Source organism: Bos indicus x Bos taurus, chromosome 10 (genome assembly GCF_003369695.1).
Source record: "Bos indicus x Bos taurus breed Angus x Brahman F1 hybrid chromosome 10, Bos_hybrid_MaternalHap_v2.0, whole genome shotgun sequence".
Lineage (NCBI taxonomy): Eukaryota > Metazoa > Chordata > Mammalia > Artiodactyla > Bovidae > Bos > Bos indicus x Bos taurus.
Window position 1 is genome coordinate 52,214,943 of NC_040085.1, and position 13,143 is coordinate 52,228,085.

A 13,143-nucleotide genomic window follows, 5' to 3' on the forward strand; every position below is an offset into this window, starting at 1 on the left:
TACAATGACTACAATGCAATCTTTAACATATTTTTCCCTTCAGAAATTTAAGGGAGCCAAACATTTTATAGGTGCACAAAAATTTACTGAGCACTTGGCATGTGTCAAGCAGTGTTCTATGGCACAGTGGAGAATAAGACAATTAAGGTTCTTCTGCTTCCAAACAGTTTACACTCTAATGAGAAAAGACCAACAAGTAAGTATAACTTCAGGTTTGGCCAAGTGCTCTGATGGAGTGGCTTGGAAATGGCCATCTAAAATGCTGTAACCCGAATAGTAAACGGAAGCAGCACTACTAAGAGATGGAACAAGAGGATCCCAAACAGAGGGGAAAGAAATACAATCTAGATCAGGATGTAACTTGGAATTTTGGAGGAAAAGAAAAGAAGCCAGTGTACTGACGGTGTCCTTAGTAAAGGGAGCAGGGAGTGATGCGAAAAAGAGGCACGATTCTGAATTTTATAACTAAGAAAGCTATTGAAGAATTTTAAGCAGACAACTGGCATGGTTGCATTTCCATGTTTCCAAGATAATTCTAGCTACTGGGAGGAGAATGCACTGAAGAAGATGGTCAAGTGAAAGCAGAGACCAGTTAAAAGCTATTTCAGCAGGCCACATGAGATAACGGCGACTGAGACCAGGCTGGTAGAAATGAGGAAGAAAACCAGGACAACCCGAATATTCTGGAGACCAAGAAAACCTGGCGATGGATTGGATATGGAGGATGATACAGGGAAACAGGTTTTAAGCATAACTCCTAGGTGCCAATTACTGAGATGGGGGAGACTGGGATAACACTATAAGAGAAGGAGTTCTATTTTGGACACATTAAGTCTATTCAGGTGAGATATTTAAACCAGAAACATATATTTGATAATTATTCACATGTAGATAGTGCTTTATTGACTATGCCAAAGCCTTTGACTGTGTGGATCACAATCAACTGTGGAAAATTCTGAAAGAGATGGGAATACCAGACCACCTGACCTGCCTCTTGAGAAACCTGTATGCAGATCAGGAAGCAACAGTTCGAACTGGACATGGAACAGACTGGTTCCAAATAGGAAAAGGACTACGTCAAAGGTGTATATTGTCACCCTGATTATTTAACTTATATGCAGAGTACATCATGAGAAACGCTGGGCTGGAAGAAACACAAGCTGGAATCAAGATTGCCGGGAAATATCAATCACCTCAGATATGCTGATGACACCACCCTTATGGCAGAAAGTGAAGAGGAACTAAAAAGCTTCTTGATGAAAGTGAAAGAGGAGAGTGAAAAAGTTGGCTTAAAGCTCAACATTCAGAAAATGAAGATCATGACATCTGGTCCCATCACTTCATGGGAAATAGATCACTGCAGATGGTGACTGCAGCCATGAAATTAAAAGACGCTTACTCCTTGGAAGGAAAGTTATGACCAACCTAGACAGCATATTGAAAAGCAGAGACATTACTTTGCCAACAAAGGTCCGTCTAGTCAAGGCCATGGTTTTTCCAGTGGTCATGTATGGATGTGAGAGTTGGACTGTGAAGAAAGCTGAGCGCCGAAGAATTGATGCTTTTGAACTGTGGTGTTGGAGAAGACTCCTGAGAATCCCTTGGACTGCAAGGAGATCCAACCAGTCCATTCTAAAGAAGATCAGCCCTGGGATTTCTTTGGAAGGAATGATGCTAAAGCTGAAACTCCAGTAATTTGGCCACCTCGTGCGAAGAGTTGACTCATTGGAAAAGACTCTGATGCTGGGAGGGATTGGGGGCAGGAGGAGAAGGGGACGACAGAGGATGAGATGGTTGGATGGCATCACCGACTCAGTTGACATGGGTTTGGGTAGACTCCAGGAGTTAGTGATGGACAGGGAGGCCTGGCGTGCTGCAATTCATGGGGTCTCAAAGAGTCACACACGACTGAGCGACTGAACTGAATGAACTGAGATAATATTTTAAAAACTAAATTGAATGAGACTATCTATGGACAGAACTAAGAGAAGAGGAAGAAAGTCCAGGACCAACCTCTGTGTGCTTAGTCGCTCAGTCGTGTCCAACTCTTTGCAACCCCAAAGACTGAAGCCCATCAGGCCCCTCTGCCCATGGGGTTTCTCCAGACAAGAATACTGGAGTGGTTTGCCATGCCCTCTTCCAGGGAGATCTTCCCAACCCAGGAATCGAACCTAGGTTTCCTACACTGCAGGTGGATTCTTTACCAGCTGAGCTACCAGGGAAGCCCAGACCAACCTCTGGGATATGCCAATACTTAGAGGCAGGAGAGGAGAGAGAAGCCTGTTAATGTATGACAAGGTGTGAAGTAGGAGGAAAACAAAAATATGTGTCCCATAAACTAAGAGAAGCAGGTGAATAGGCAGGAAACTATTAACAATACTGAATGCTGCTATAAGACCCTTTAAGATGGATTTGGTAAATGGTATCGCTGGTAACCTTGACTTAAGAGTACTTTCAGTGGTGAGATGGTGACACAAGTCTAGAGTTGAAGAACAAAGCAAAGTGGAACGAGAACACAAAGATAGTTCTTGAAAATATGCTTCAAAGTAGACTAGAGAAATGAGGCAATAGCTAGAAGAGAAAAATGTGGAATCAGGAGAGGGTTTGTAAGAGATTTCCACTCTATATCTACACTGTCCAGTACAGAAGCCAATAGCTACACATGGATACCAAGCAAGTAAAATATAATTAGCATGACTAAGGAACTGATAATTTTTGTTTAAATAGCCAAATGTGGCTAGTGGCTACTGTATAGCTCTATAGCACATTTGTATATCAATAAAGATACCGGGTTCGATCCCTAGGTCAAGAAGATCCCCGGAGAAAGGATTGGCTATCCACTGCAGTATTCTTGCCTAGATAATTCCAAGAACAGAGGAGCCTGGAGAGCTCCAGGGGGCCCATGGGGTTGCAAAGAGTTGGATTGGTACTTTTACTTTTCACTTTTTCAAAGACAGTCCAATAGAAGGGGCAAAATTCATGAGGCAGGCAAGAGACGAGTCCTTAAGAAGCTAAGAGAACGGGACTCCCCTGGTGGTCCAGTGGTTAAGACTTCACTTTCTAATGCAGGGGGTGATGCTTCGATCCCTGGTCAGGGAGCTATGATCCCACATACCTCTTGGCCAGAAAACCAAAAGGTGAAACGGAAGCAATATTGTAACAAGTTCAATAAAGACTTTAAAAATGGTTCACATCAAAAAAATATTAAAAAAAAAAAAGATCAAGAGAAGGAATTTAGAGCACAAGTGGAGGAATGTACTAGGGATATACATGAATGAAGCAAGGCAAGAAGTCATGTAATTGGTGGGAACCAACAAGATTTAAAATCAGAATCTTAAACATAAAACTAAATACAGGCTGTAAGAAGCTGAGAACAAGGGAAAGGGAAGGTAATTCAAATTTACTGAGTGTCCATTAAGTGCCAGGCATTTTCTAAGTGGGGATTCTTTGGTGGCTCAGCAGTAAAGAATCACCTACAGTACAAGAGAAGTGGGAGATGTGGGTCTGATCCCTGGGTCAGGAAGCTCCCCTGGAGAAGGAAATGGCAACTCACTCCAGTATTCTTGACCAGAAAATTCCATGGACAGAGGAGAATGGAGGCCTACGTCTATGGGTTCACAAAGAATCGGACATGACTGAGTACACACACACACTTTCTAAGTAAAAAACTATTTCTGTTACTCAGAAACACCACCTTTTAAGTCTCATTTTACAAACAAGAGCACTGCTCCAAAAGATAAAGCAAGTTCACCAAAATCATGCAAGATTTGGACACAGGTCACTCTGACTTACTCTAGGGTTAGACTCTTCCCACTGCATAAGGTGGAAGGTTAAGAACCACTCAATGTTTCTACACCTGGAAATAACACAAGAAAAGGCAGATCAATCTGGCAGCTATCGACAACTGCCAAAAAACCTGGAGATATTACGCCAGAGGCAAAAACTGTCCCCTCAATGCTATCCATAAGATAATTAAGGAACACTTACTTAACAGGTTATTTATTTTAAATATTTACCTACTTGGCCAAACCAGATCTTAGTTACAGCCTTTGGGATTTTCAGTTGTGACACGCATACTCTTAGTTGGGGCATGTGGGATCTCGTTCCCTGACTAGGGATTGAACTAAGGCCCCTGCATTGGGAGTGTGGAGTCTCAGCCACTGGACCACCAGGGAAGTCCCTAACAGTTTATTTTTAATATTTTTAAATCCAAGTGTTTGAGACAAACGGGGAAATAGATATTCTTGCAGCTTAGATTCGGAGAAGGCAGTGGCACCCCACTCCAGTACTCTTGCCTGGAAAATCCCATGGATTGAGGAGCCTGGAAGGCTGCAGTCCATGGGGTCGCTAAGAGTCGGACACAACTGAGCAACTTCACTTTCACTTTTCACTTTCATGCATTAGAGAAGGAAATGGCAACCCACTCCAGTGTTCTTGCCTGGAGAATCCCAGGGACGGGGGAGCCTGGTGGGCTGCTGTCTATGGGGTCGCACAGAGTCGGACACGACTGAAGTGACTTAGCAGGAGCAGCAGCTTAGATTATCTACACTATTGAACACAGGAGTATATCAGAAAATTGGCATTGCTTTATAATAACTACTAAACTAATACCTAGGCATTTTAGGGATGTAGGTAGTTAGAAACCTACCATCACTCCAATTTGTAAATTAGGAGGAAATTATTAAGTTTAAGTGAAGTGAAGTTGCTCAGTCCTGTCCGACTTTGTTGTGACCTCATGGACTGTTGCCTGCAAGGCCCCTCCATCCATGGGATTTTCCAGGCAAGAATACTGGAGTGGGTTGCCATTTCCTTCTCCAGGTGATCTTCCCAACCAAGGGATCGAACCTGGGTCTCCCACATTGCAGGCAGACTCTTGACCATCTGAGCCATCAGGGAATCCCAAATTAAGCCTAATCAGTTATTAAATTACAGCTCAAATAATTTTAAACTTAATGTGGGCAAAGATCATCTAAATATGTGCTGTCCAATACAGTAGCCACTAACTTCATGCAGCGCAGAATAAATTAATTAGAAATACATATAATTAAAAATTCAGTTCCTTGGGTATACTAGCCACCTGTCAAATGCTCAACTGTCATGTGGCTAGTGATTATCTCACTGGACAACACAGAGTAAAATACTAATACTTCTATGATCACAGAAAGTTCTACTGGACAGTGATTAGATTCTCAATCTTCCTTTTGATGTTTTTTAGGAGGGTCAATGGAAAGAGCAACTCAGAAGACCTGAGTTTTCCAAATCAGTCACTAACCAGCGGAGCAACTTATGTATGCATCACTTAGCAGTGTTGCCAGAAATGAACATGCGTTTGAATCACTTGAGAATCTAGTTAAACTGTAGCTTCTAAATAAGTCTTGAGATGGGGTCAGGATTCTGCATTTAATTCCCAAATGATGCTAATACTACTGGTCCAGAAATCACCCTGTACCAAGATTTTAGATCACTCTGGGCCTCAGTTTCTTGAGCAGTCAAAATGATGTACCTGGGGGAAGATAAAATGTCCATAACTCCTCCGTAAAAACTAACATTTTATAGTTTTATGGTTGTACAGAATTAAATGCACATAAGATTTCTCACATTCTGAAGAGACAGTATCTTTCCTGAAATAAATTTTTTTCCCTATGAAAAAGACATCAAATTTAAATGAAAATCAATGGGAAAATGTCGTTTGCTACAATCTCTGTATACTTTTTCAGAAATGGATTTAAAAGGTAGACATGTTATGTAAGATAAACCTTTTAAAAAGTATCAAACGGGATACACTACACTTTCCAAATATGCAGTTCAGAAGGAAAAAAAACACTGGTGGATTCTGCCCATGCCACTATTACTTTAAAGGAATCAGTTCCACATGAAAAGCAACTCCTAAGGGGAAAAAAACCCAGTAACTACAATAACATTTTTGTTTTTGTAAAGTCTCAATCAGGACTGAGCAATAAAACCAACCAAAATCTCCGTATCTCTAGCAGGCTATAGGGTAACGTTAAGAGTCCACAAAACAGGCTAAAGGAGCTGACAGTGGGAAGCCAACAATGCTACAAAGAATTTACTATTGAGGCATGTTCTATTTTAACAGGGGCCCTAAAGTAACACAGAATTCAAGTGGGCAATGCAAACACAGAACTGGAAAGCAACAGGGAGGCTCATCATCATTTCATAAGTCAATACCTCATAGAAGGAAGACAGACTAACACAACCAGTTTATAAATTCTGAATTAAGCATGACAGGTAATTACCTACATTCTTAAAACACAAACACACACTGGAAATACACGTTCAACCTCTAAAAGGCTTTTGAAAGTCTTTAATACTTTCTACTTGTATTTTTATATTTACTTTAGTAGGAAGTATATTTTAAAGTTTTATCTAAACTTTATTAAAGTTCCCCTATATAAATCATGCAATGTTCTTCCAAAATCTCTTCAAAGATTTAATTCACATTAATACACTTTACTGCCCACAAAACCATTCAAATAAATCACTGAGAAGATAAATAGTATACACAAAGAAAAATATGAGAATGGCGAGTTTTTCTTCTCACTTTTAAAACACATTGTTATTCTCAATCCCCATTTTTCTCAATCTTATTTTAGGTCAACCTGCTAAACAATGGCTTTCTACAATCAGTCAAAATATTTTATTACCAAATTTCAATGTAAATCTTAAATTTGGAACTATACAATCAGCTTATCTAAGAAAAGGACTGATGAAAAAATAGTGCCTATAACAATACCTATTTTAACTTTTAAATTATTATATATTATAGTCTATTAAATTAATATAGATTAGAAAAAAGAAGAAAGCACTATATATAATTCCACCAGAGTGAAATGCTCATGTTCAGAGCTTTATCTGATTAAACACTGCTGTAGTTTTACAACACAAACTAATTTCTAGATAGTACAAAGTTAACTTTTACATTACCAATGAAAACAAAAAGGTTAATTTCTATCTATACCATAAAAGTACTATCTGTAAAAAATCCATAAGAAACCTCTCTCATCAATAGCCAAGGAACTGCTGTGGCACTGGCCAAAAAGTTCCCTCCGGTTTTCACCTAACATTTTACAGGAAAACCCAAATGTACTTTTTGGCCAACCCATAGGATCAAATATTTCATTGCCCCAACTGACTAGCAATTAATTTTACCTTTCTTTTCAACAAATGTTACCAAATTCCACCTGCAGGATATAAGATATCCCTTTAAAATGCAATTTCAGAAGCCATTACTTTTTTAGAGAATCTGTGGCTCCTCTGTGTGATAGAGAATTATAATGTAGACAGGAGCATTTTAGCCTATCATTAAAAAAAAAAAAATAGTGTATAAAAAAAAGGGCCACGTAGCAGTCCGTGGGCAGGATGAGTCATCACCCAACTCAAAACTTGCAGCACTTCGAAGCTTCCTCCTACCCGACCCCATCCCCTTCAGCAATGTACCCTGAGTCAGCAAACCTTACTATTTTCTCAGTTATGAATTCTCACGATGTTTAAACGAACTTATGCAAAATGCTGCAACACTTTTAGTACTAACATTTGTCATTAGAACACGTACTTTTTCTATCGCAAAATTAACTGATCTTCAAATCAATCTTCTCTGGATTCTTTCTTAATCACAGAAAGTAGCAAACATTTTTAATCCTCTTTTGCAAATAACTGAACTACAAAATATGGTCATAAAGGTTTTTATAAATAATCCTCCATTTCCCAGAGCTCTTTTTCTAACAGTAATTCTTAGGTGATTAAAACACCTCCTGCTCAAATCTGGTATATTTCCTAGACGACTGCAATTCTTGAATTCAGGACACCAATAAGCAATTTTACAAGTTTCACAAGGCAATTCTTACTCAGTGATGTAGCACATATATGTGAAAGGACTCTCTGCTCCTTGGCACATAGCAAGCCCTTCCTAAACATGTCTGAACAACTACCCATTCAAGAAATGTAAAGTCTCTGCCACCGATTACCAAGCATATTTCAAACATAAGTATCTGACATTCTACGAAGAAACTCTAGAGGCAATTTCCTTTCAGGGCCCACTCCTGTTTGATCCCTTCAATCTTCTAATTAGACTACTCTTTCCATTTCAGTTCCCCAACGTTCAAGAGAGAGGATGCGTCCAATCAGAGCTTTAAAAAATAACAAGGCTAGACGACTCAAACAATCGGAAAAGTACTCTGAAGCTGTTATCGCTCTATTTTGTCCCCTGTTAATTTTTCTTTCCTTTGATAAATCACCTTGTATCTGTAAAAAAAAAAAAAAAAAAAAAAAAACTCAGACTGACTTTGGAGGGCATTTTTAGCGATGAAGGAAAAGAACACTAATTGTGCTGCAAATGCAGTACCTCACGTTAGTGGACCTTTCCCAATGAGCGAGCAAAGGTAGAAATAAAAAGGAAAGGAATCGAAAAGATCCTGCTTCGGAACGCTCCCACCTAACACCTGAACCAGTCTTACCAATCAAGGAACAAAAAGCGACCAAAAAAATCCTTACTTTTCAACAAACCTCACCAAGTCAGAGAAAAATGCACCGAGAAGCGAGGAAGCTCTTTTTCAGTGAACCGACAAAACAAGTTTTCATTTGGGGACTTTCAAGGACCACCCCCGCTGCGCGTCCCGAACGCAGCTCAGACAAGGCTGTAGTAAAGGGAGGGGGAAGAAATTAGGAATTCCGATTTGGAGGAGTTTTTCTGTACCTCCTTAGCGGCCAGATTCAACTCGGGCAGAGGACTTCGGGGCTCCGCGCCGAGTCGAGTGACCGGCGCGCTACGCAATGTGCCGAGTGCACTGGGAGACTTTGCCCGGCCGGAGTCAGCTGAGGCCGAGTCACCGGAGTCGGATGGGGGAGGAGACGCGGGAGCATTTCGAAAGGCGGCGTGCCAGGAAGGCTAGACTCCGCGCCACCTCACGCGGCTGGGGCGGGTCACCCCTCCCGGCCGCCGCCCCGCGTCAGCCCGCCGCCGGCCGGGCCGGGTTTCGAACCTGCGGAGCCAGACGTAAGCGGTCGGGAGGCAGCCGGCAAGCCGGGCCCGAGGCGGGCGCGCACTGCTGGGCCCGGCACCCCGGCCCGCGAGGGGCGTGCCGGGTGGGAGGGGCGCGCCGGCCGCTCTGCCGGCCCCACGCGGGGACCCCGGCCCGCCGCCGGCGGCCCGCGGGAGGACGCGCCGGCCAGGCCCAAGAGAGCGAGCCGGCGGGCGGGCCGAGGGCGGGCGGGAGAAGGAACAAAAGCGCCTTTGTTGAGCGACGGCCGCCGGAGGGTCACACACAATGGAGGAGAGAGCCGGCTCAGCCACCGGGCCCGCCGCGGCGCCCTCCTGAGCCGCCCCGGCGGCGCGCCCCGCACACGCACACACATATACCTACCGGACTTCTCCGACTCATCGAGGGAGTGCGGGGCCCACGGACAGCCCCCAGTGTCGGCTCAGGTCTCCGGCTGTGCTGGCGGCAGCGGCGTCTCCGAGGCTCTCGCTTTGCCGCAGTCGCCGCCATGTAACCCCGACCCGCGAGAGAGGGCGAGGAAGAGGGGGCGGAGGCTCTGGAGCCACGCCCCCGTACGTCACAGGCTCACTCCACGGGTTCCCCCGCCCCCGCCCGGCCCAGCGCGCCGGCACGCGCCGGAATTTCCAACGCCCGTGACTGGGCTCCTCGCGCCGCGGGGGCGGCAAGAGAAGCACGCGGGCTTGTCCCCAGCCTCCGGTCTGATGCGCTGGGCTGGGCTAGGGAGCTGGCAAGGAGGTGAACAGACAGGCACTCTTCGCTCTGCTACTTGACCCAGGGTTAGAGCACATAGTGGTCAAACTCTTTGTGAGCGTTTACTGCGCACCTACTACGTGCATGGGACTGGACGACCTAGAGGAACAGGACTTCCCCATCCCCTGGGAATTAGGAAGCTGGACCCGAAGATGGATGGACTAGAAGGCAACAGCCAAGGAACAAGGCAAACGCGTTAAAGGTCAAGTGCTAAGACAGGCTTCTAAATGAGGTTGCCACCGCTGACCTTTCAGCCAAATGAGAAGGAGCCCGTGAAACTAGAGGAGGTGGCGGGGAGGCGGGGGTGGGGGGGTGGGGGTGGCTGTTCCTGCGGAGGGAACAGAATGAGCAACGACATGGAGGAGGGGAACACCTGGCTTGTTGCAGGAACTGGGACTAAGCCAGTCTGAGGGAAGCGTAGAATTTGGACAAGAGTGTACAGTGAGAAAAGTGGGAAATGTAGATTGGTACCTTCTTGGGCCCACTAGGACAAAAAAAAGCTTATTTATTTATTTTAGTATGGCTGATTGAATCCAGGAAGCCTTCCAGTATTTGTGTGAAATGTAGTAGGTATTTATTAAATTAGAGACGCAGGTCAGCATTTTTTTCAGTAACCGAATCACCATTTCTGGTGAGAACCAAACGTTTGGCAATCAGATATCCATTATTATGCGCATCCTCAAGCTTCAAGCTGGAGGCAAAGACCACTTCAAAGCTCACATACTAGCTTGAAGTTAAGTGAGTGGGATGGAGTTTGAATGGTTTATTTTTTTTTATATTTAAAATAATGCCATTTGAATAACAGGTGTGAAGAGGACACAGTGAGTAGATAAAACCAAGAAAAAGGGAAGGGTTGTCCTAACCACAGGATTTCTTATTTGTGAATGCCACTTCTCTGCAATAAGAGCTCCTTCTCTTTGACCACTGTACATCCCTGCTCTGCCTGCTGGAGCTCCTCTGAAATTCATGACACCTTTCCTCCCCCATCCATCAGTGTTTGAACACCAGGAGGAGAGGGTTCAGTTCAGTTCAGTCGTGTCCGCCTCTGCGACCCCATGAACCACAGCACGCCAGGCCTCCCTGTCCATCACCAACTCCTGGAGTCCACCCAAACCCATGTCTGTTGTGTCGGTGATGCCATCTAACCATCTCATCCTCTGTCATCCCCTTCTCCTCCTGCCCTCAATCTTTCCCAGCATCAGAGTCTTTTCAAATGAGTCAGCTCTCCGCATCAGGTGGCCAAAGCATTGGAGTTTCAGCTTCAACATCAGTCCTTCCAATGAACACCCAGGACTGATCTCCTTTAGGATGAACTGGTTGGATCTCCTTGCAGTCCAAGGGACTCTCAAGAGTCTTCTCCAACACCACAGTTCAAAAGAATCAGTTCTTTGGTGCTCAGCTTTCTTTATAGTCCAACTCTCACATCCATACATGACTATTGGAAAAACCACAGCCTTGACTAGACAGACCTTTGTTGGCAGAGTAATTTCTCTGCTTTTTAAGATGCTGTCTAGGTTGGTCATAACTTTCCTTCCAAGGAGCAAGCATCTTTTAACGTCATGGCTGCAATCACCATCCGCAGTGATGAGAGGGTAGAGAATAAATAAGAAGCACTGTGCTTTCCCTTAGCTTATAATGTGTCAAAGACCACTGAAATAACCTGTTGCTCAAGCATAGCCAAATTTGTTGACAGTTTTAGTAGCATCTTAGAGAAAGAGGTCAAGGGTAGGAAAGCTTCAGAGAATTAGGGTTAAAAACAGGTCTTTCAATGAAAGCATGTTTGAGATAAGACTAAATTTTGTGATATAATATTTGAACTACAAGAAGATCAAACCAGTTAATCCTAAAGGAAATCAACTCTGAATATTCATTGGAAGGACTGATGCTAAAGCTGAAACTCCAATACTTTGGTCACCTGATTCAAAGAACTGACTCATTAGAAAAGACCGGATGCTGGGAAACATTGAAGGCAGGAAGAGAAGGGGACGACAGAGGGTGAGATGGTTGGATGGCATCACCAACTCAGTGGACATGAGTTTGAGCAAGCTCCTGGAGATGGTGAAGGACAGGGAAATCTGGCATGCTGCAGTCCATGGGGTTGCAAAGAGTCAGACATGACTGAGTGACTTAACAAACAACAAATCTTTGGATTAGTAGACCTAGGGAAGAGTTGTGAAGCAAACCTTAAAAAGTCAACAGTTATTTGATAAACCCAAGAGTAATATTATGGAGGAGGGGCTGTTTACCTTGAAGAAGGCTAGGTCTCTTTGTTGTTCAGTTAAATGGACTTTGAGGAAGGTCTTGAAACTGCAATAGTTATTTGCCACTTCATCTTTTGGGGCAGAAATTTCTTGAAATTAAAATCATGTTTAAGCATATGTTGGGGTTGTAGAGTCAATGTAGTCAGTTTTAGTTCTTAACTCTATTGTGTGGCTGTAAAAAGTTTAAGTTCTCAGTAGTTTTTCAAACTGCCAAACATAGTGAAGTCATTTTGGTGGATTAAGATCTGAAATTTTTTCTTAATGAAATAGAAAAAACTAGAGAGCATAGCCTATAACATAGAGTAAAAACATTGTTTTGTGAAACTTGTGTTTTGATTATGTATCTTATTCCAACAAATCTAAAATGTCATCAATTAGGACGGAGGTTCATGACATTGTACAGGAGACAGGGATCAAGACCATCCCCATGGAAAAGAAATGAAAAAAAAAGCAAAATGGCTGTCTGAGGAGGCCTTACAAATAGCTGTGAAAGGAAGAGAAGCGAAAAGCAAAGGAGAAAAGGAAAGATATTCCCATTTGAATGCAGAGTTCCAAAGAATAGCAAGGAGAGATAAGAAAGCCTTCCTCATTGATAAATGCAAGGAAATAGAGGAAAACAACAGAATGGGAAAGATAGACATCTCTTCAAGAAAATTAGAGATACCAAGGGAACATTTCATGCAAAGATGGGCTCGATAAAGGACAGAAATGATATGGACCTAACAGAAGCACAGGATATTAAGAAGAGGTGGAAAGAATACACAGAAGAACTGTACAAAAAAGAGCTTCACGACCCAGATAATCATGATGGTGTGATCACTCACCTAGAGCCAGACATCCTGGAATGTGAAGTCAAGTGGGCCTTAGAAAGCATCATAACGAACAAAGCTAGTGGAGGTGATGGAATTCCAGTTGAGCTATTTCAAATCCTGAAAGATGATGCTGTGAAAGTGCTGCACTCAATATGCCAGGAAATTTGAAACACTCAGCAGTGGTCACAGGACTGGAAAAGGTCAGTTTTCATTCTAATCCCAAAGAAAGGCAATGCCAAAGAATGCTCAAACTGCCACACAATTGCACTCATCTCACCCGCTAGTAAAGTAATGCTCAAAATT

The 13,143-nt window shown here is 43.2% G+C and overlaps 1 protein-coding gene across 3 annotated transcripts in view; it reads right to left on the reverse strand.

Moving 5' to 3' along the window:
• The window catches only part of MAPK6 (mitogen-activated protein kinase 6), a 34,079-nt gene extending 24,539 nt beyond the window's left edge, over positions 1-9,540 (reverse strand). The window contains exon 1 of one of the 3 annotated variants that reach the window (XM_027553995.1): positions 9,381-9,539. The gene's annotated coding sequence lies outside the window, so the exon portion shown is untranslated. Of the gene's footprint in view, positions 1-8,713; positions 8,815-9,380 lie in introns of those variants that run through there. The other 2 variants (XM_027553996.1, XM_027553998.1) reach the window with 2 other exon arrangements.
• Positions 9,541-13,143: the final 3,603 nt, after the last annotated feature.